Source organism: Abramis brama (assembly GCF_963993115.1).
Source record: "Abramis brama genome assembly, chromosome: 1".
Lineage (NCBI taxonomy): Eukaryota > Metazoa > Chordata > Actinopteri > Cypriniformes > Leuciscidae > Abramis > Abramis brama.
The window spans coordinates 31981775-32002422 of NC_139963.1; the positions used below are offsets into that span (position 1 = coordinate 31981775).

The window sequence follows — 20648 nt, forward strand, 5'->3', positions numbered from 1 at the left end:
CATTACTGAAGAAAAAAAGCATGTTGAAGCTCGTTTAAAGTTTGCTGCACAACATTTGGAAAAGCCGGGGAAATACTGGGAGAATTTAGTGTGGTCACATGAGAGCAAAATTGAACTGTTTGGATGCCATAATACACACCATGTTTGGAGGAGAAATGGCACTGCACATTACCCTAAAAACGCCATACACCTTGGTGTTGGCTCTTGGACAACTCTTCTGATTATTCCTTTCACTCCTCTGTCAGAAATCTTGCGAGGAGCACCTGGTCGAGGCAAATTTATGGTGAAATGATTGTCTTTCCACTTCCGTATTATGGACCCAAAAGTGCTCACTGGACCATTCAGAAGCTTAGAATGGCGCCTATAACCAATGCCATCATTATGTGTTGGAACAATTAGGTTGCGAAGGTCTTGAGACAGCTCTTTGCTTTTACCCATCATGAGATGTGTCTTGTGTGACACCTTGGCAATGAGACCTTTTTGTAGGCCATCATTTGGGACTGAACCAGCTGTTATTAATTTGCATGGACAGGGGGCTAGATTGCTTTTTAATTACTGTAAGTTTTCAGCAGTTGTCTTGGCTTTCCATGCCTTTTTGCACCTCCCTTTCTTCATGTGTTCAATACTTTTTCCCTGTGTCATTTCACATTATTACACATAACTTAATTTCTGAACTTATTTTTGTTTGTTTCTTTGTATGTATGGCTTACTTGTCAATAGCACCTTTGGAAATATATTTACTGAGAAAAATGGTGACGTGTTCAATACTTATTTCCCCCGCTGTACATGGTTGTTTTCAGATTTTGTACAGTACTGTTGTATTTGTCACTGTGACTCTCTTGCACAATAATATACAGCAGTGTCTTCATTCTTCATATTATTCATCTGCAGATACATCTGTTTCTTGCTGTTGTCTCTGGAGATGGTGAACCATCCCTGAACAGACTGAGAGTAGTATATAGAACCACCACCAGATGAGATGTATGTCAGCCACTCCAGACCTCCTCCTGCAGCCTGTCTGATCCAGGCCAAGTCCTGGTCACCACTAAATCCAGAGGCTGTACAGGTAAGTCTGTGAGATCCTCCAGGTTTAATGACCGCTGACTCAGACTCAGTCAGTGTCTGACACCAACAGACTGAAAAATAAACAGCTCAACATTAACATTACAGCACACATTAATATATGTCTGATTGTCAACAGGTTTTCAGGAGCCTTTCTTACATTCTGTGAGAGCAAACATGAAGATAAAACACAGTTTAGACACAATATCCATTGCCCTGTTATGAAAATAGGAACTTGATGCAGGAAAGTCACAATCAAGTTTTGTGTCTGTAGATGAATAGAGTGGGGGCTTTTAAAAGGGAGAAGTAGGTTTGCATAGGCTGCCCTCTACTTTACATTTACCGTGTCCTTATTAACCTCTGTAACCATGTCTGCCTTTCAACGTATTGTTTGTTTATTCTTATTTACTAGTTCAGAGATTTTGAATAATAGCTAATTATGAATAATAATAATAATTTAAAAAAATTAAGCTTATTACTACTATTATTGATTTTGCACTGTTTAGAAGGAAACCCTTTTTAAAAGATAATCATTCAAAAATCACACAGTGAAATGCTATAGAGCTCAACTACATTGTTGAGAATGATTTTATTCTAGCTAGAAATTAACATTTCTTTCTTTAAAATTATATATCATTACATTGGGTAAATATGAACAAAGAAGCCTGTAAAAATAAATCTGCATTGTTAATCCTTTTGATCTTTTATTTAAAAAATTCTAAAGTCTAATCTTATTTAATGGCAGCTCTGAGTCTTCTCCTATAATGCCTGATGAGTTTGGAGAACACCTGACAAGAGATCAGAGACCATTCCTACATGACAGAATCTCTCCAGATCCTTCAAAGTCCTGGGTCTAGGGGCGTAGAATTTAGTAGGGACGCTAGGGACGTGTCCCTACCAATATCCAGTGACACTGATATATCCTTAGCAATAATTTCGATCAAAATTTAAAATATATTTATATTGATGTCCCCGTCCCCACCAATTTCAAAATCAAACCTACGCCACTGCCTGGGTCCATATTGGTACACTGTTCTCTCAGTTCATCCCACTCATCTTCTGTAGAGTTGAGGTCAGAGGACTGGGATGGCCATTGCAGAAGCTTAATTTTGTGGTCAGTATGTTTCAATTCACCTATTTTTATGCGCAAACAAGGTTTGTTGTTCAGGAAAGAAGGAGGCAGGAACCAGCAAACATTTCAACACTTTAATAATAAAATAAACCAACACAAAACGAAAATAAAGCGGCAACCCCCATACGGAAGACTGCCGCACACATATAAACAAAACATAATGTAAATGTCCAAGGCCTGGTCCTCTCTTGTCTTGCCCAGTCATTGCTCCTCCTTTTATTCATCCAGATCACCTTCCATGAGACTCCAGGCCAAGAATTCAAGCAAAGGCTTGAAATTTGTATCTGTTTGGTATTTGTATCTGGCCAAGATGTTCAGGACCTCTGGCAGAAAAATAGGCCCACATCATTAAAGATCCAGCAGTATGTAACTGTGGTCATGGGGTATTTTTTATCCCTGTTTGCACCAAACCCATCTGCCAAAAATATATTTTTTTGTTTCATTTGACTGTAGAAGCCAGCCCTGTTTCTTTGAGTAGCGTCTGACAACTGAATATGCTGGAGTTTGTTTTTGGATGAGAGCAGAGGATTTTTCTTGAAACCCTCCCAAACAATATGTGGTGATGAAGGAGCTGAATCTATCAGAGCTATATTCTTTGGTTTTAGTCATTGCGATGGATGATTGCGGGAATTTGGCCTTTGTATTTCCTCATATTTATACTCCTGTGGAACAAGAAGTCATGGCTGGACAATTTCATGTTTCCTAGTCACCCTGCTGTGATACATTTTTTTTTTTATATATATATATATATTAATGGGAATATACTTCAGAGATATTATACTCATAAGAATTTCTTTGCCAATTATTGTGGCCAACGCGTTTTGGAGAACAACATATATTTCATAATGTGATCCACGTGATGTTATTTTCACAGTCATCTTTGATCATATTTATCAAGGGTGCCAATCATTCTGACCATGACTAAGTCATCAGTTACTAAAATCTCATACAGATTTAACAAGCATTAAAGGTCACTTATTTGTCTGCATTAGATCAATGCTTACAATGCTTTAGGTTCATTTAGAAAGACCTCCATGAAGAAGTATGTTAAGGATTTAAATCAATATATTTATAAAGTAGCTTTTTAATTTTAGGGAAGTGTACTGAAAAAGTGCCCTTGGGCCCTCAGAGATCACATGAGTAGTTTTTGTTCAGCCCTGCAGTCTTTTGTCTTACTGTGAATCTCTTGCACAGTAATAAACAGCTGTGTCTTCAGTCTTCAGGCTTTTCACCTCTAAATGCAGCATGCTTTTACTGGTGTCTTTGGTGATGGAGAACTGGCCCTGTAGAGACTGAGCAAAAATAGTGCCAGTGCCACCATCAATGCGGCCGATCCACTCCAGTCCTCTCCCTGGTTTCTGACGGATCCAGTGCATCCAGTAGCTGCCCATTGAGAATCCAGAGACACCGCAGGACAGAGTGACTGATTCTCCTGGTCTTTTCACCACAGAATCTGAGGAGGTCAAAGACTGACCACTTACACCTGAACAACAGAGGAAAAATCATGTTAGATGATTTAGAACAATGAAATAATAATCTACTACAAATGGGAGTTTCTCACATGCAATAATCATCGGTAGGAGTCCATATAGTAGCATCTCCATTACAACAGAAAGAGGCAGTAAAACAGTTATAGTTACACTGAAGCTGTTTTAGTCACTGAACACATGCACTGACTGAAAGTTCAGCTTATAACACACTTTCAGGAGTCGGGGAGACGTTGACCCTTCCCACAAAATAATTTGCATCTTTGGATGTTTGAAGTCTTACACTGTAGTTTAATTTGAATATCTAAATGTTTTTTACAGTAAATAAGAGGGAACAAATCTTAACTTGTATTTGATAAATAATAAATATTTTAAATTGACCCAATTCTGCCCTGGTGAAGCTTATTCACATAACATATGTTTAAATAAAGTCCAAAAGACAAAATAATAATTGGAATTACACAAAAATCTCCCAGTTCAAAGGTTGACATTTTTATTCTTAATAACCAAAGAATGTGCAGGACATCCAGAAAATTACAGAGTATTAAGAATCAACTTAAGCATACATTGAAAATGTACTGGTAATTATCTGCCAGGACATTATCTAGTAATTTTACTGTAATGTCCATTAACCCCTAAGCAATGTGTAATTCAAAATACAGGTAAAACACCTGTAAAAAAAAAAGGGAAAAAAAATCCAGAAAATCCCTTCATAATTATACTGTAAATTGTGTCCTTGTCAGTTGTGGGTTGTTCCTTGTTCCTGTTTCATGTATGTCATGTGATCCCGCCATGTGTTCCCTTGTCTGTGTCATGTTGTCATTGGTTCATTGTTAACAGGTGTCCCTTGTCTAGTCGTTAGTCTTGTGTATTTAAGCCCTCATGTTTGCCCTGTGTCTTTGTCTAGTATTGAATGTTCTTGTTCTCGTTCACGTTCACGTTCACGTTCACGTTCACTAGTCTTTATGTTTGATTTTGTTTATTATTATTAAAGTTGCATTTGGGTCCGCTCCATCTTGCCTCCAATGGATTCATTCGTTACAGCCCTATTTCTACACACTTTTTTTTTAACAGTGTTTGTAAATTATTTAATGGGGTATTAATATAAATTGATGTTATTTTGTCTTGTGGATTATATTTGTTAAGTGAAACAGCTTCACCAGGGCAGTAAATAAAAATATTACAGTTGTATGATCCCTCTTATTTTTTGAATTATTATTATTATGTAAACTCACAATCTCAACCGTACATACAGGCTACTTGGAATACAAGTTGCCATATGCTAATAAAGTATTTCATTTATTTCTATTATTATTTTTCCTGGCCTGGAAATCAATTTTAATATTGTCTGATATTTCTTTCAGTTATTGTGCATCAATGTATCAATGGTTTGAGTGCATCTGACTAGAGATTCGAGCGTGATTGTGAAACAGTTGTTATTTGCTCATGTGATAGTCAGTGGCCGTTGTGAGAAGCGATCACAGATGAGGTGATCGGAAGCCTCAGAAAACTGCTCAGAAAATAAATCCAGTGAGAGTTACGCCAGAGGGCTGAAGAACAATAAATCCCGAACGATAAAAAGTGCTGAGCTAGCATGTCTGTGAGGGAGAGTTCAGAGGGTGTGTGCCACAAGGCCTATGCCGCACTATATGCATATGGTGCATCTCACTCATTTTAGAACCAGCTGGTTGTGATTCCACATTTATCTGCCTTGTAGGCTGGATTTGCAGCTTATCAAGATACATTTAAAGAATCATGGATTTATATGTGCATAATGGTGCATGTTTGGTTTATTATTTTAAAAATCATACTGTATCTTCAGCTTTTTTGTTAAAATAAGCTCCATATTGACAGCATATTGGAGGTTATTAAGTGGTAGAAAGGTAATTAGAAAAAAAAAACTTTTTCAGTGTAACAACCATGTCCACCTCATTTCTCATGAGTTTTTGTACAGCTGCCTGTATTAGTGTTTCCACAGTGTCTCTTGCACAGTAATACACTGCAGTGTCTTCAGTCTTCAGCTGATTCATGTGCAGATAGAAATTAGAGCTGTCCTTAGTTGCTGTGAACCTGCCCTGGACTGACTGAGCTGAGCCTTTGCTAGAGTCAGTATAATAGTGCAAGATCCATTCAAGTCCTTTTCCAGGTGCCTGGCGGATCCAGTGCATCCTATAGTCACTAAGAGTGAATCCACTACATGCACAGGTCAGTTTGTGGGAACCACCTGGAGCCACAACTACTGACTGTTCAGACTGTGTGAGCACAACCTGAGAGTCAATACCTACAAAGACCAACAATCAGAAAATGATTTACACAGAATCACAATACTGATCAAATTGAATTGGGTTTTACATTTCAACTCCCTAAAACTTCCTAAACAAAACTTCCCCTTAACTCCTTCAGAATTTTAAAATATAAAAAACACTCACTGTGTGCAGTTGCCAACAGCAGAAAGAGCTTTAGGGAGAACATTGTTTTTCCTCTTCAGATTGAACACTCATTTACTAGTTGTTTAAATAGGAAATATGACAGTTGAGTTTGCATTTACTCATGCATGTAACAGAGTCGAGTAGGTGTGTTCAAACAAAACTGGTTCATCACAACCACCAGTTATTCATTTAATGAGAAAGGGTGCACCCTTCTGGTGTCTGAATTATTTTAATGGTAACACTTTACAATAAGGTTCATTAGTTAACATGAGTTAATTACATTAGTTAGCATGAACTAATAATGAATTGCACTTATACAACATTTATTAATCTTTGTTAATGTTAATTTCAACATTTACTAATACTTTATTCAAATCTTGTTAGTTAACTGTGAACAAACATGAACAAACAATGAACAGCTGTGTTAACAAAGATTAACAAATACAGTAGCACATGTATTGCTCATGGTTAGCTCATGTTAGTTAATACATTAACTAATGTTAACTAATGAACCTTATTGTAAAGTGTTACCTTTTAACTTAAACTTTATTACTTGCCATTTAGCAGATGATTTTAATGTAAAGACACTTAAAGAAAACTGATTTACAAAGTCTAAAACGTCATCTGACCTATTCTGTGTCCAAAACATTTATTTATTGACATGCAAACTTTTGGTATTTTGTCATTTGACATAATAGTCTACACACATTAACTCTGAAAGGTTTAATATTATGTCAACAAATATATATATATATATATATTTTTATTGAAAATGTCATCACTGAAGAGTTCTTGTGCAGGAACTGTGGCAGTTTGTGGCACAGTGTATAGCGAGCACAATAACTGTCACGTCTTGGTTTGGTCCATGTTTCATGTCTTGTCATGTGATTCCCTGGCCCTCATGTGATCCTGCCATGTGTTCTGTGTTGTCATTGGTTGATTGTCTTATGTTCACAGGTGTCCCTTGTCTTGTCATTTAGCCTTGTGTATTTAAGCCCTCATGTTTGCCTTGTTCCTTGTCAAGTATTGTTTCCCTGGCCACTGTTGGTAAGGGTCATGTCCTTGTTCATGATTTTGTTTTGAGTTCTGTGCCATGCCATGCCTTGCCATGGTTTGTTTCATCTTGTTTAGTATTAATAAACTGCACTTTCAATGTTACAATAATACACAGCTGTGTCTTCATTGTTTAAGTTTTGTTACTGTGTTGCTGGAGGATTCAGGTGAGAAACTGATTTTTTCTTTCTTTTTTTTTTTCAGTAAATCTTTGACACCATTGCTACTGGAACTATAGAAACCGCCAATCCACTCCATCTGTTTTGATCCAATGTCTGTTCCAGTTTGTGGTTGAATATCCAGTTGATATTCATGAATATCCAGATCCAGACTGAATATTCAGTGATCTTACAGGCGATGGTGAACGTTTTACTACCATGACAGGAGGCTGATTCAGCTCAAACAGAAAAGACCTACAATCATTAAAGCATTATATCAGTAATACAAACTGAGCTCTGTTTATAATTGTATTTTATTTATTTTTGTGTATGAGCTGAAAATACTCACAGGGTGCAGTTGCCAAAAGCAGTACATGATTCTGGTTGTATTTCACTGTGGCTCTGTAAAACACTAAGAACCTTTATTATGTCTGTGTGCTCCTGTTTACATGAGAGAAGGGTGGAGATTTGCATTGACGTAAAAATCTATATATTACAAACTGACTTCCCCTCCATTCCTCATCCCTCCCTTCTGAGTCATGTAATAGCTGTCATGTATTGCACAATGGATTTAAAGTCTACAAACCTGCTAAAACAGCTGGTTTTTGTGATGTATAAAATGAAACGAGCATAAATCATGTCAGAACATTTGCACCTTTAATGCAAAAAGTGCAGCCTATATAATGTAATGCCACTGAAAACTGAAGTGACACATTTCAGGGGTGAAACACAACTAGGGAGCGTGTCAATATGGCAGAGTGACAAGTCAAACTTTACACAGGCTCTGATATATTTGTGTAAAAGGCCGTTTATTCCTGGTCTGTGGTTATTTCATTTACTTATTTAACCCTTGTGTGGTGTTCATATTTTTGTTACTCAGCCAGTGTTCGTGGGTCTGGTGGACCCGCTGCATTTTTGGGTTTTTAATTCAACATAATCAAACAATTAATATTAAAATACTCAACAGATGTTTACTTCATCCCAATTACAAGCAATATAAACAGCATATATGGTTAATATTTTCTTTTTACCTTTGTTAGATCACATTTAAGTATTGCAACCTCGTGTGAGAATGGCAGGAGTAGAAACAAAACTCACTCTTGCACTCTTTCACACTTACACACAATCTCTCTCTCACACGCACCCACACACACACTCATGCACACACATACACACACCCACAACACACACACCCACAACACACACACAGACACACACAAAACACACACCCACACACACACACACATACATACACGTGCACACACACACACACTCACTTGGATATGTGGTGTACGGTCTCTCTCCATAGGCATAATGGTTTTTCTAATGTACAAACTGTATAATCTATCCCCCTACTACAACAACAACAACAACAACAGTAATCCCCCTACTACACTAACCCTACCCCTAAACCTACCAATCACAGAAAACATTTGGCATTTTTTGAATTTCAAAAAACACCATTTAGTATGTTTTAGTATGAGGACACAGATGTCGTCATAAACCATGTTTACGTTGTAATACCCATGTCATTATACACATGTGTGTCCTCATAAACCATACAAGAACATACACACACTAACAGCAGGCCCTGACAGGAGGAGGACAGAGTAAAGGTACACAGGACCTACAATTTCCACACTTTCATTAGCCCCGGGTCCAGTGGACCCGAACATCCTGTGTGTAATATAAATGTGTAGGGGGGGTGTACAGTGTGTTTTCATTGAAAATGTGTTCTGATATATATTCCTCACAGAAAATGAGCCAAGGCCAATGAGTCTCAGTTTGAAAAAATAATTAATTGTATCATTTTTCTTTTGATAAAAAATGAAAACGGGTCCAACAGACCCGAACACCATACAAGGGTTAAATGCTTTAAAGCTTTTTTGTTGCTACTTTCGTGTGAACTTTTGTTTTTGTAAGACTTTTCGCTTGCCTTTCTACGTTGCACTAGCTGAAGCGATATGGCGGGGAAAACTGGAGAACATGCCTATGTGTCGACAGCTTCAGGTGTTGTCAGGGAGGAAACTGATGTGAACTGGGTTGAAGTGTCATCTGCTAAAGATGCTCGACAGCAGACAATGCCTCACACCCCCATCAAAAGTCCTGGGCCCAAAAGAGTGAAAGCAGTGCAGGAGAAGGATGAGATTTCCACTAGCGTTCTTTACGCCACCATCCAAAGCCTCAGTCGTAAGTTTGACGAGAATTCAGAATACATTCGCGCCTTTGAATTCCAACTGAAGGAGAACACTGATGCAATTGTGAAAATTACGGAGTCTCTCGATGCCAATACGACGGTGTTAAAAGGCGTTAAGGAGGATGTAGATAAGTTGAGGTCACAGGTGACTCATTTACACAAGGAAAACGAAATGTTGAAACAGAAATGCGTGGAACATGACCGATATAAACGCAGATGGTGTTTGAGGCTTAATGGGGTTCCAGAAAGAGAAGATGAGGATGTCAGAAGTGTCGTGATTGATATTATTTCACAGATTGTCCCCCACTCTCCTGAACAATTGCAGAATACAGTGGACACAGTTCATCGTCTTGGCAAAACATTGAAGGGCGCAAGACCTCGGCAAATCATCATTCAATTTGGCATGAGAACTGTACGCAATGTGGTTTGGAAGATGTCAAAGAATGCACCGGTTTGCATGGAGAGAAAAATCTGCTTTAGAGAGGATTTCTGCAAGGACGACAGGGAGGCTCATGCTCGTCTTTGGCCCAAAGAAAAAAAAACTTGAAAGCATACCTTCGCGATGAATACGCAGTTATTAATGGTCAGAGAGTGACAGCTTAATCCACGTTAAACGCAGTGATGTGTCTGTTGTTGAGATGTAACTTTTATTTCTGAATATCAAGGCACATAAACATCTTTGATAAAGATCATGTGATTGTAGGGGACCAGGTACTTCATTCAGAATTCTATATACAAAGATTATATTGAAAATATTACTTGAACGTTTTTCATTGTAGTCCAGGGCTAATGTTAAGTTCATACGTTATATCGGCCTTAAATGTGTTACTATGCCTGTGCAAGAGGTACGATATTTGAAAGCTAGCAGTTTTTTCAATTATTATTCTTTTCATTCAAGTTTATGTCTTTTTCTTTGTTATCTTTAAATGTTTGAGGTATTAGGTGTAATGTTAAACGTAAGGCACTTTTTCTTTTTTGCAAGGAGCAAGTAAAAGTCAATTGTTTCTTTCTTCAAGAGACTCATTCAACTGATGTAGATGTAAGATTTTGGAAGTCACAATGGGGTGGAGAGGCTTTTTTTTCTCATGGAACTTCCCACTCAGCAGGGGTCGCCTTTTTGTTTTACGAATGGACAGCAAAATGATTGCAAGTTCAGGCGATAACGAGGGTCACTGGATTATGGTGGTTCTTGAGGCAAATGAATGTAATTACATCTTGATCAACATCTATGGTTACACTAACAAGGCCGCAAATAAGTTGTTTTTTCAGAATATGGCTACAAGAATTGACGACTGGAAGAACACATATTTTAAAGACAAAATTTTTATTGGGGGGGATTTTAACGCCGTTCCAGATGAATGGCAGGATAGGTATCCCACTCCTTTTAACACTTTTTCTTATAACCCCCTAATCTATAACATATCCCAGTTTCTTGATCTAATTGATGTTTGGCGTGTAAGGAACCCACTTAAAAAACAATTTACATGGGGGTCTTTTTCAGGGCGCATTCAACGTTCTAGATTGGATTTTTGGTTGATAACTAGTAATCTTCTTTCTTCCTCATTTGACTGTGATATTTCTCCTTCAGTTTTAACTTATCACAGTGCTATTTCACTTTCTCTTAGGAGCAATGGCAGTTCACCATTTACCAGAACTCATTGGAAGTTTAACAACAATCTGTTAAAGTGTGAATCATTTTGTAACTCTGTTTTGTTAATGATTAACAATGTTAAAACTATGCCTGAATTAACTTCAATTGGAAAATGGGAATGGGTTAAATTTAACATAAAAAATTGGCAATTAAAGAAGGGAAACAAATTGTAAATGCTAGAAAATCAAGGCAGATAATTTTATCAAGACTAAATTATTTTGGTAATAAAGATATTCTTAGCGAGAGAGAGCAGAAGGAACTTCACTCTCTTCATTTAGAGCTGGATGATTTGTATACTGAAAAGGCTAAAGGAGCATTCATACGCTAAAGAGCCAGGTGGATTGAGGAGGGGGAAAAAAATTCTTCATATTTCTTTAATTTAGAAAAACATGAACAAGCTTTAAAAACTATTAATAAACTAAGCATTAATAACTGTATAAGTGAAGAGAAAACAGTGATTGATGATTACATCTATTCCTTCTATAGTGATTTATATAAATCAAAATTTACAAAAAGAGATTGTGATTTTTTCTTTTCCTACTTAAAAGATAAAGTTCCTATAATAGACCCTAATTTTAGAAATATGATGGAAGCTGACATTGAGATTTCAGAATTAGACATTGCGATTAAACAAATGTCTAATGGAAAGTCCCCAGGTATTGATGGCATCACAGTAGAACTATATAAACATTTTTGGCCCGAAATAAGAATCTTAGTTTTTGAAGCACTAAAAACGTGTAGGTAAAGGTGAATTGTCGTCATCAATGAAGCATGGCTTAATTATTCTAGTTCCAAAGTCTAACAAGGATAAATTATTTTTAGACAATTGGAGACCAATAACTCTTTTGTGTAATTTCAAATTGCTTTCTCGTGTTTTTGCAAATAGACTTAAAAAAGGCATCGGTGAAATTATCAGTGAAACACAATCGGCTTTTATCAAAGGGAGAAGTATTCACAGTCATATTAGATTAGTCCATGATATGCTTGATTATAATTATTTAATTCCTCAGACAAGCTTACTTCTATTTCTAGACTTTTTCAAGGCATTTGATACCCTTGAACACCCTTTTCTGTTTAAATCTCTAGAAATGTTTGGCTTTGGTCCTATGTTTTGTAGAGTGATCTCCATGTTCTATAATGATATTTTCAGTAGCGTTTCCCTTAAAGGGGCATTCCACCCATTTGAACATTGTTTTTTATTTAAAGTGGGTCATATATGTAGTCGAAATGTAAAATAAATTTTGAATTTGGTGCCTTCGTGACCGAGGAAAGACAAAAAATAACTTCAGGAAGCATTTGTATGAAAGACAACAACTCCCACAATGCACCACATTGCACAGCTCCGCAAGCCACTCCCACTAATCCAGAACAGCGCATATCTGCCTATAAGAGAAATCACTCTTCCGTCTACAAGGCTAGCTACCACCAGAGCTTGAAATTCATTTTACACAAAATGTCTAGTTAGTTGGCGAACTCATTAGTGCATTACTCCTCGTTTGTATTTCTTTCGAAAAGGTGAATTATTGCACGGTACCTGGATGTTCAGTCAGAACATATGCGGTGCGAAACTAGGATAGTTCACAACACAAACGTCCGTGTCCTCGTCTGATTCAGAGATTTCGTCCAGGAGAAATTGTCATCGTTGAAATTCTTTGCCACAGACGGACTCCATCTCTGTGTTCGTAGCGGTTCGTAGTTGCATAGTGAGATCACCGGCGCCACCAGTCCGCCCTAACTCGAGCCAGTCCGGGCTCCTCGTCCGCGGCAGGCAGGTCTTCTGCCTCGGCTGCTCTTCGCTATAATGCGGCTTGTAAAGGTAGCCACAAACACCTGATTCAAGCATCAGACTTCCGAAATCCTCTTCTTCTATATCATATTGAGCACTCTCCTCCGCTATTGTCATAACTTTACATCTGTCTCCACAGCGCCTGTTAGCTTAGCTTCAAACAAGATGGAGGATATTGCTTTCAGTTTCAGAGAGTAAAGTCCCACCCACTGATCTGTAATCGGTCTGTAGCGTGAGCGGGTCCCACCCCTGGGAGAGATGAGGAACTAGTGCTTGTAGTCTCAACAGAAATCCCCCCCTCTTACACTTCCTCCTACAATGACGCAAAATTACGATTTTTGCGTCATTGTAGGAGGAAGTGTAAGAGGTAAATAACGGATTTCTCCCGTCTCAGTGGAAAATGAGAGAGTGTTGCACGACCATTCAACAGTATGACTGGGTTTCTAACAATGCAAAGCTTAATGCAAATGGGTGGAGTGTCCCTTTAACTTAGGTTCATCACCCAGAATTCAAATTAAACGAGAAATCCGTCAGGGATGTCCTATTTCACCATTACTTTTTAATCTTGCAGTCGAATTGATGTCTTTATTTATTAAAAAAAAATTGAGGACAATGTAGGCATAGACATTCTCGGTAGAACCTTTACTATAAGCCAATTTGCAGACGACACCCTTTTATTTCTTAAAAATAAAGAGCAAGTGGAAGCGCTTCCATTAGTTATTGATCAAATTGCTATCTTTTCAAAGGCATCAGGTCTGACCCTAAACTTTAAAAAGTGTGAATTAATGGCTATCCATAATTGTGATTTAGAAGATATAGAGGGCATTCCAGTGAAAAAGGAGGTTAAGTACCTGGGTTATGATTACCAAAAATGTTGTTAATAGAGAACATTCAAATTTTAACTCTAAGATAGACAATATGAAGAAATCCCTAAATCACTGGTTATTTCGAGACCTATCTTTATTGGGTAGAATCCTCTTGACTAAAATTGAGGGAATATCTAAACGTATCTATTTATTTCATGCTTTGTATACTGCCCCAATATAGTTAAATCAGTGAATTCAATTTTATTTAAATTTATATGGAGAAATAAAACACATTATTTACGTAAATTCCACATGGTTAAAGAGTATGAACATGGAGGTTTGAGAGCCATTGATTTTGAATCTCTTCTTGGTACTTTCAGAATAAAATGGCTGAAAGAGTGTTTAGCAAAGTCACACTCAATATGGTACCATATTCCCAATCACATTTTCAATAATATTGGCGGCCTTGAATTTGTGTTGAGATGTGATCTTGATCTCTGTAAAATTCCTCTGAAGTTGTCTAATTTTCATAAACAAGTATTGCTTTTTTGGAAAATGATTTACCCAGAATTTTTCCCCTCACATCTCCACTATTTGGAACAATAGGGCTATAGTTATTAATAGGAAATCTCTGTTTAAAAGTGATTGGTATAGTAAAGGCATTATTTTTATTCATGATTTATTAGATGATAATGGATATTTCTTATCTCATAATGATTTCATTAATAAATATAGAGTTAGAATTACAATTAAAGGTTATGATAAGGTATGCGATGCTATACCCAGTGGCGGCTGGTGAAAAATATCTTAGGTGGGGCTGTGTCATATTCAAACCATGGGAGTAGACTAGGCCTACTTTCTGCCCTTTGGTATGTGTATTGTGCTTTGATGTTTATTTTGTTCTATTCCTTAACCCACTCCCAGTGGTTCTCAAACTTTTTAGAGTTGTACCCCAAGAGGCTTAATATCCTTCTGCGTACCCACACTCTTCAGTCACACCTTTTTCAGTAAGGGACAATATTTGCCCCCTTAAATCGATTTTTTCAAGTGCATTTTTACCTTTACAAATACCTTTATAAAATAAACAATGCTTTAAATAAAATAAAAATAAAATGTTAAATAGATAAATATGCAGTGATGGTAAAAACGAAGTGATGCTTTTAAATATTAAATTAAAACCGCCAGTAGGTGGTGAGTCATCGAGTCATTCAGAAATGAAGCAAGTGGCAGTATTTATGAATTAATCATTGAATCATTGACTCTAATGATTCGTTCAAAGCCGCAGATTCGTTCACAAACATTGCTGTGTGCTGCAGTTCTGCTGTGGCTTTCGTTGGAGCTATTATTTATTGTAAAAATACTGACAACTGTGTTGAAAATGAACATCACTTAATATTAATATTTCGTTTGTTGAACTGTTGTATAAAATCAATGTGACATTTGCAATCGTGTGGATCTTCATATAATGTGATCAACATTAAACACAGGAACTCACACAGGGTAGCCTATGTCTTTGTATCGAAGAGAGTTTTAATTATATCGATCTCCATGCACAGCCTGTGTCTATATTTGTTCTTCATGCTAGTAAATGCTAAAAATCCCTACTTTTACAAAGGTAACGTAGCCTACATTGTCGAGAACAGTAGTATAGCGCGATTTGCCGAGGCAGCAATCTGCACGAGACCTGTCATATAGCCACGCTGCTTAAACGCAGACAGTTTTGACGGCAAAAGATGAGGTAATTTGATCGGATGTCATGTATTTACAGCATAATGTATTTACGGCCTAACACAATGCTTAATCACAATGCTTAATCATAAAACAGATATAGCATTACGATGTCCAGCAATCGATTTAAATAATACATTGATTGGGTTGAAATGGTCGTTCATATATGTTGATCCGACTAATTTAAGCGTGTATTTAAGTGGTCTAGGGGTAGAGCTTTTGCCAAGCGTGTTAGAGGTTCTGAGTTCTAATTCTGCAAGGTAATGCTCAAGAATATAACACGATGCATTAAGAGCCAGGAGTAAACTTTTGAGCAAGATGACGATTTTTTCATTTTTATTTATTTTGATTATCTTATTTTGTTTTACATGCTAATATCTTATTTAGCCTCTAAATGGCAGGACTAAATTAATTAATTATTTTTTAAATAAAATAAGAGCAATTTACACCAATGATCCAGTTCAAAAATGTACACCCCCTGGCTCCTAATGGTTGCTTCCTTCTTGAGTATCACTAAATGTTTGCAGGGTTTGTAATAGTTGTGTATGAGTCCATCAGTTGTCTTCAGTGTGACAAGATGGATCTCACAATCATAGTCACTGCTAGTAAGGAGTCAAATATGCAGAAGATGCTGGAAAAGCAAAGAATGTGCAGGAGCTGGAGGATTTTTCCTCATGAACAGCCATTAAAAAAAAAAAAAACTTGTGGATCATTCAGGTAATGAAACACAATATTAAAATCAAGCCTATGTTATTTGTCTTGTATTTTGTGTTTGCATTTTTTCTTGTGGACTAGGCTATTAAACATCCATTATGTGAAAAAGATTTTTCAGGGCAGTAATAAATAGAAACAATGTTTTTATGATCATCCTCATTAAAAAATAAATAAATATTACATTTTGGAGATTCTGCAAGGTGTATGTAAACTTATGACTAAAGTGTAGGCTAAATCAATGTAACAAAAATCATAACATTATTAGACGCCAAAATGTTGCTTTGGTTATCGCGTTCTCATGTTGCTATGGTTACTGTGTCAATCATCGCAATTTCATGACTCACAGGACTAAAATTATGCGGATTCTCTCCCACATTTAAAAGCAGTTATCACTCTTTTTAATTTACAGTGTGAACGTAACCACTGGTCCTCTACAAGCATGAAAAAATATATTATTTAGATTGTATCACTTACTTACCGCGTTCTGCACTCTCACTGAAACTCTCGTCATAAACACTGAAGTTGTCCGCACTGAACAGCGAATCTCTTATTTATATCGCGTCAAGACTTTGTTGTTTATGAGGAGATTTGCGAAAGGATAAAACTCGCGCTGATTCTGAATATAAGTTTTGAGCGACTTCTCCGCATGGTGACTCAAAACGCCTCTGATTGGCCACTGTGTTCATGCGCTTAATATACATATCTGTGATTGGCTACAGTGCTCAACATTGACACAACACAATGTAAGCAGTTTCGTTTCGTTTCGTTTTTGAATAATATTGTGTCCTCCAGTGCTCGGACTCGACTGTACTTGGCAAATTTTCCGAATCTAAAATGTCCGAGTCCGTGTCAAGTCCGAGTACAAATTCATCCGAGTGCGTGACAAGTCCGAGTTCATTAAAAATTGACGAGCGATCAGATCAGTCGCAGGTGTGTCTCGTTTATTAGTCCTATATGTAGGGCTGTGTTACTCATGTTCAGTGTCAGATCGTTTGGTTTGCTGGTTCCTGTGCTGATCTCTGTTCTGTGCAGTTTCTGGTCCTGCTCTCGGTTTGCACGGATCTCCTGTTGTCGTTTCTGCCTGAGCTGTGGTCTGCCTGTGTTGAGGATTATCACGGCGCGTCATTTCTCCTCTACCGTGGAGAAGATTCTACCGAGATTCTACTCTGCAGTGCTCGTGTTTCCTAGGACCTGTTGGGTGCCGTTATTTGCCAGCTATTCTGTTTGTTCTACTACTAACTGTTTACAATAAACTTTATTTCGACTCGCTACTGGATCCGTTGTATGCTTCCTGACAATACTTGTAAATGGGAAAAAATGTAAGCCCTCCTTTAATATATTTCTATGTGAGTTTACTCAAATGTTTCAGAGCTTCAAATACTTCAAAAAACGTAATAGAAAGTCTGAAACTTTATGTCTCTCTTTATCAAAATATTTACTTAACTTTGATAAAATATTTTCATTCCTTTGATGTATACTGGCCACGTGCTTGTCTTCACCCTTGCTCCTTCCTTTTTTCAAACTCTGTATTTACCTCAATGGAAGTGTCTTACAGTGTTGTTTGTTCCCTGTCTTGTTTTGTACATTCTGCAAAAAAAAAAAAAAACACAACTACTTCATAAGTGTGCACACCCCTGAACTAATAGTTAGTTGAAGCACCCTTTGATTTTATTACAGCACTCAAACTGTTTGACTAGGAGACTATCAGCTTGAATATTTTTCGTCTTATTTGCAAAAATATTCCAGATCTGTTAAATTGCTCTCCTCTGCACAGTGTCCACGGGTCCCCCACAGATTTTTCTGTCGGATTCAGGTCTGGAAGACTCCTCTTTCTTTGCTGAAGCCATTCTTTTATTGATTCAAATGTGTGTTTTGGATTTACTGGTAAGTTTGTGAGATCCTCCAGGTTTAATGACCGCTGACTCAGTCAGTGTCTGACACCAACAACATGAAAAATTTACATTTACAACAGTATACACCATGAATAAGTCTGTTTGTCAGCGTTTTAAAGAGCCCTTTTTACAATTTTGTGAGTAAACATGAAGATAAATCTCTTATTAGTGTATTAGTAAACAATCCCTTATATAGAGTAGGGGTAGTCGAATAATTTTACATGTACTTACAAAGTTACTTGTAGTCAGTAGAATGTCTGTAGTGGGGACCATCACAACAAAGTGTTAGCGTAAAATGCGTCTCCGTAGCACACATTGTATTTCTCTTGCAATTTATTACATGAAAATTAGTTTTTACGTGCATATGATCATTAGCGCTTTCCATGAGGCTATGCAGGGTTAGACAGACGTCAGTCACCCGACACCACAAACAAAGAGAAGCCATCTTTTACAGTTCCTCCTGAACCAAAACAACTAGCTAATGCTCCGTTCACACCATGTCGTAACCGTAATTTAGAGAAGGCAACCCATGATGTTCTGCCCGGAGCTGTTCGTGTTCTCAGACTCAGATTTATGTTTCTATGTCAACACTATCAACGCCGAAATGAATCTGCAGCAGTCAGGTGGTACAAGTAAGAGTTCTTTAAGTTGTTTACGTGCATTATTATTGTAATGTTATGTGCTTTGAGACATGAAGTAATTTAAAGACATCTCTTATTTTGCTTTGCTGAATCTGCTCTGGCTGTGCGCAACCTGCATGTTCATGTGTTTTGGAGGAGGCATGGCTTTGGAGACGCTCTGAAGGGAGGGTGGGATCTCATGCTTTTAAAGCTAGCTTGCTATTGCTAGCCACAGCGAAATTGAATACCCTAACTTTAAAGATTGCAGTATGCCTATAATGCTTCTCGTGCATTTAGTAAGACCTCCATGAAAAGTATGTTAAGGGTTTAAATTTAAAAGTAGCTTGTTGTATTTTGGGAAAGTCTCCTGAAAAAAGATCTTGAGCTCTCAGAGATCACATGAATAGTGCCGCTCTGCAGTCTTTTGTCTTACTGTGAATCTCTTGCACAGTAATAAACAGCTGTGTCTTCAGTCTTTAGGCTTTTCACCTCTAAATACAGTATGTTTTTACTGGTGTCTTTGGTGATGGAGAACTGGCCCTGTAGAGACTGAGCATAATATGCACTTGAGCCAGTGTCTATATCCAATCCACTCCAGTCCTCTCCCTGGTTTCTGACGGATCCAGCTGTAGTAGCTGCTCATTGAGAATCCAGAGACACCGCAGGACAGAGTGACTGATTCTCCTGGTCTTTTCACCACAGAATCTGAGGAGCTCAAAGACTGACCACTAACACCTGAAAAACAGAGGAAAAATCATGTTAGATGATTTAGAACAATGAAATAATAATCTACTACAAATGAGAGTTTCTCACATGCAATAATCATCAGTAGGAGTCCATATAGTAGCATCTCCATTACAACAGAAAAAGACAGTAAAACAGTTATAGTTACACTGCAGCTGTTTTAGTTACTGAACACATGAACTGACTGAAAGTTCAGTTTATGTTATCACTTATAACACACTTTCAGGAGTCTGGGAGACGTTGACCCTTCCCACAAAATCATTTGCATCTTTGGAGGTTTGCAGACTTACACTGTAGTTTAATGGAGTAATCTGCAAATTATCACAGTAGACAAGGGAAAAAAATCTTGAAAAACATTTGATAAGTGAGAAAAGTTACATTACTTTAACAGCATACAACTTCTTTCTGTAATTTATTTGTGGTGTGTTATTTGTTATTGAGTCAATGTTTCAGAGATGCAACCAGAGCACCAAGTCTGGCCTGGGGTTGGTGGTGACAATCTACAGTGGAAAGATAAATTGTTTTTGGACATTCAGTAATTTCTAATGAATGTTTGTTTTTAAGCATATTGCTGTTGTTTCTTCTCGTTTCTGGATTAGTATAACATTGGTATTAGTGTGTTGTCAGTTGTGGGCATAAGTAGTTTCATGAACTGGTTGTGATTCCACATGTATCTCCCTTGTATGCTGAATTTGCAGTTTATCAGGATGTAGTTAAAGTTTGCTGGAGTTACAGGTGCACTTGGTGCATCATGGTGCATGTTAAGTTTAATTTTTGAATAATTTTAAAAATCATATCTTAATTTTATATATAAGCTCCATCTTGACAATACCCATGTATTAGTAATGAAGTTTTGTGTTAGAAGGATTATTAGAAAAAATAATCCAGTCCATTATTAATATAAGGGAATGTATGCTTAACTGAACAGATATACTTCATACTGAGACATACTGTGGGAAACAGAATAGTCATTATGATTAAAAATAAAGAATAATTTTAATATTTAAAGGTTTTTGTATTTAATGTATGTACATTCAAAACACTTCATGTCACTTCAGAGGCTCTTCCACTTTTTCAGTGTAACTCAACCATGTCCACCTCATTTCTCTTGAGTTTTTGTACAGCTGCTTGTATTAGTGTTTCCACAGTGTCTCTTGCACAGTAATACACTGCAGTGTCTTCAGTCTTC

At 37.2% G+C, this 20648-nt stretch overlaps 1 gene segment (V, D, J or C); it reads right to left on the reverse strand.

Moving 5' to 3' along the window:
• Positions 1-3322: 3322 nt before the first annotated feature.
• Positions 3323-19635, reverse strand: LOC311092749 (immunoglobulin heavy variable 3-74-like). The segment is given in 2 exons: positions 19529-19635; positions 3323-3677 (listed from the first exon to the last, which is right to left on the reverse strand).
• Positions 19636-20648: the final 1013 nt, after the last annotated feature.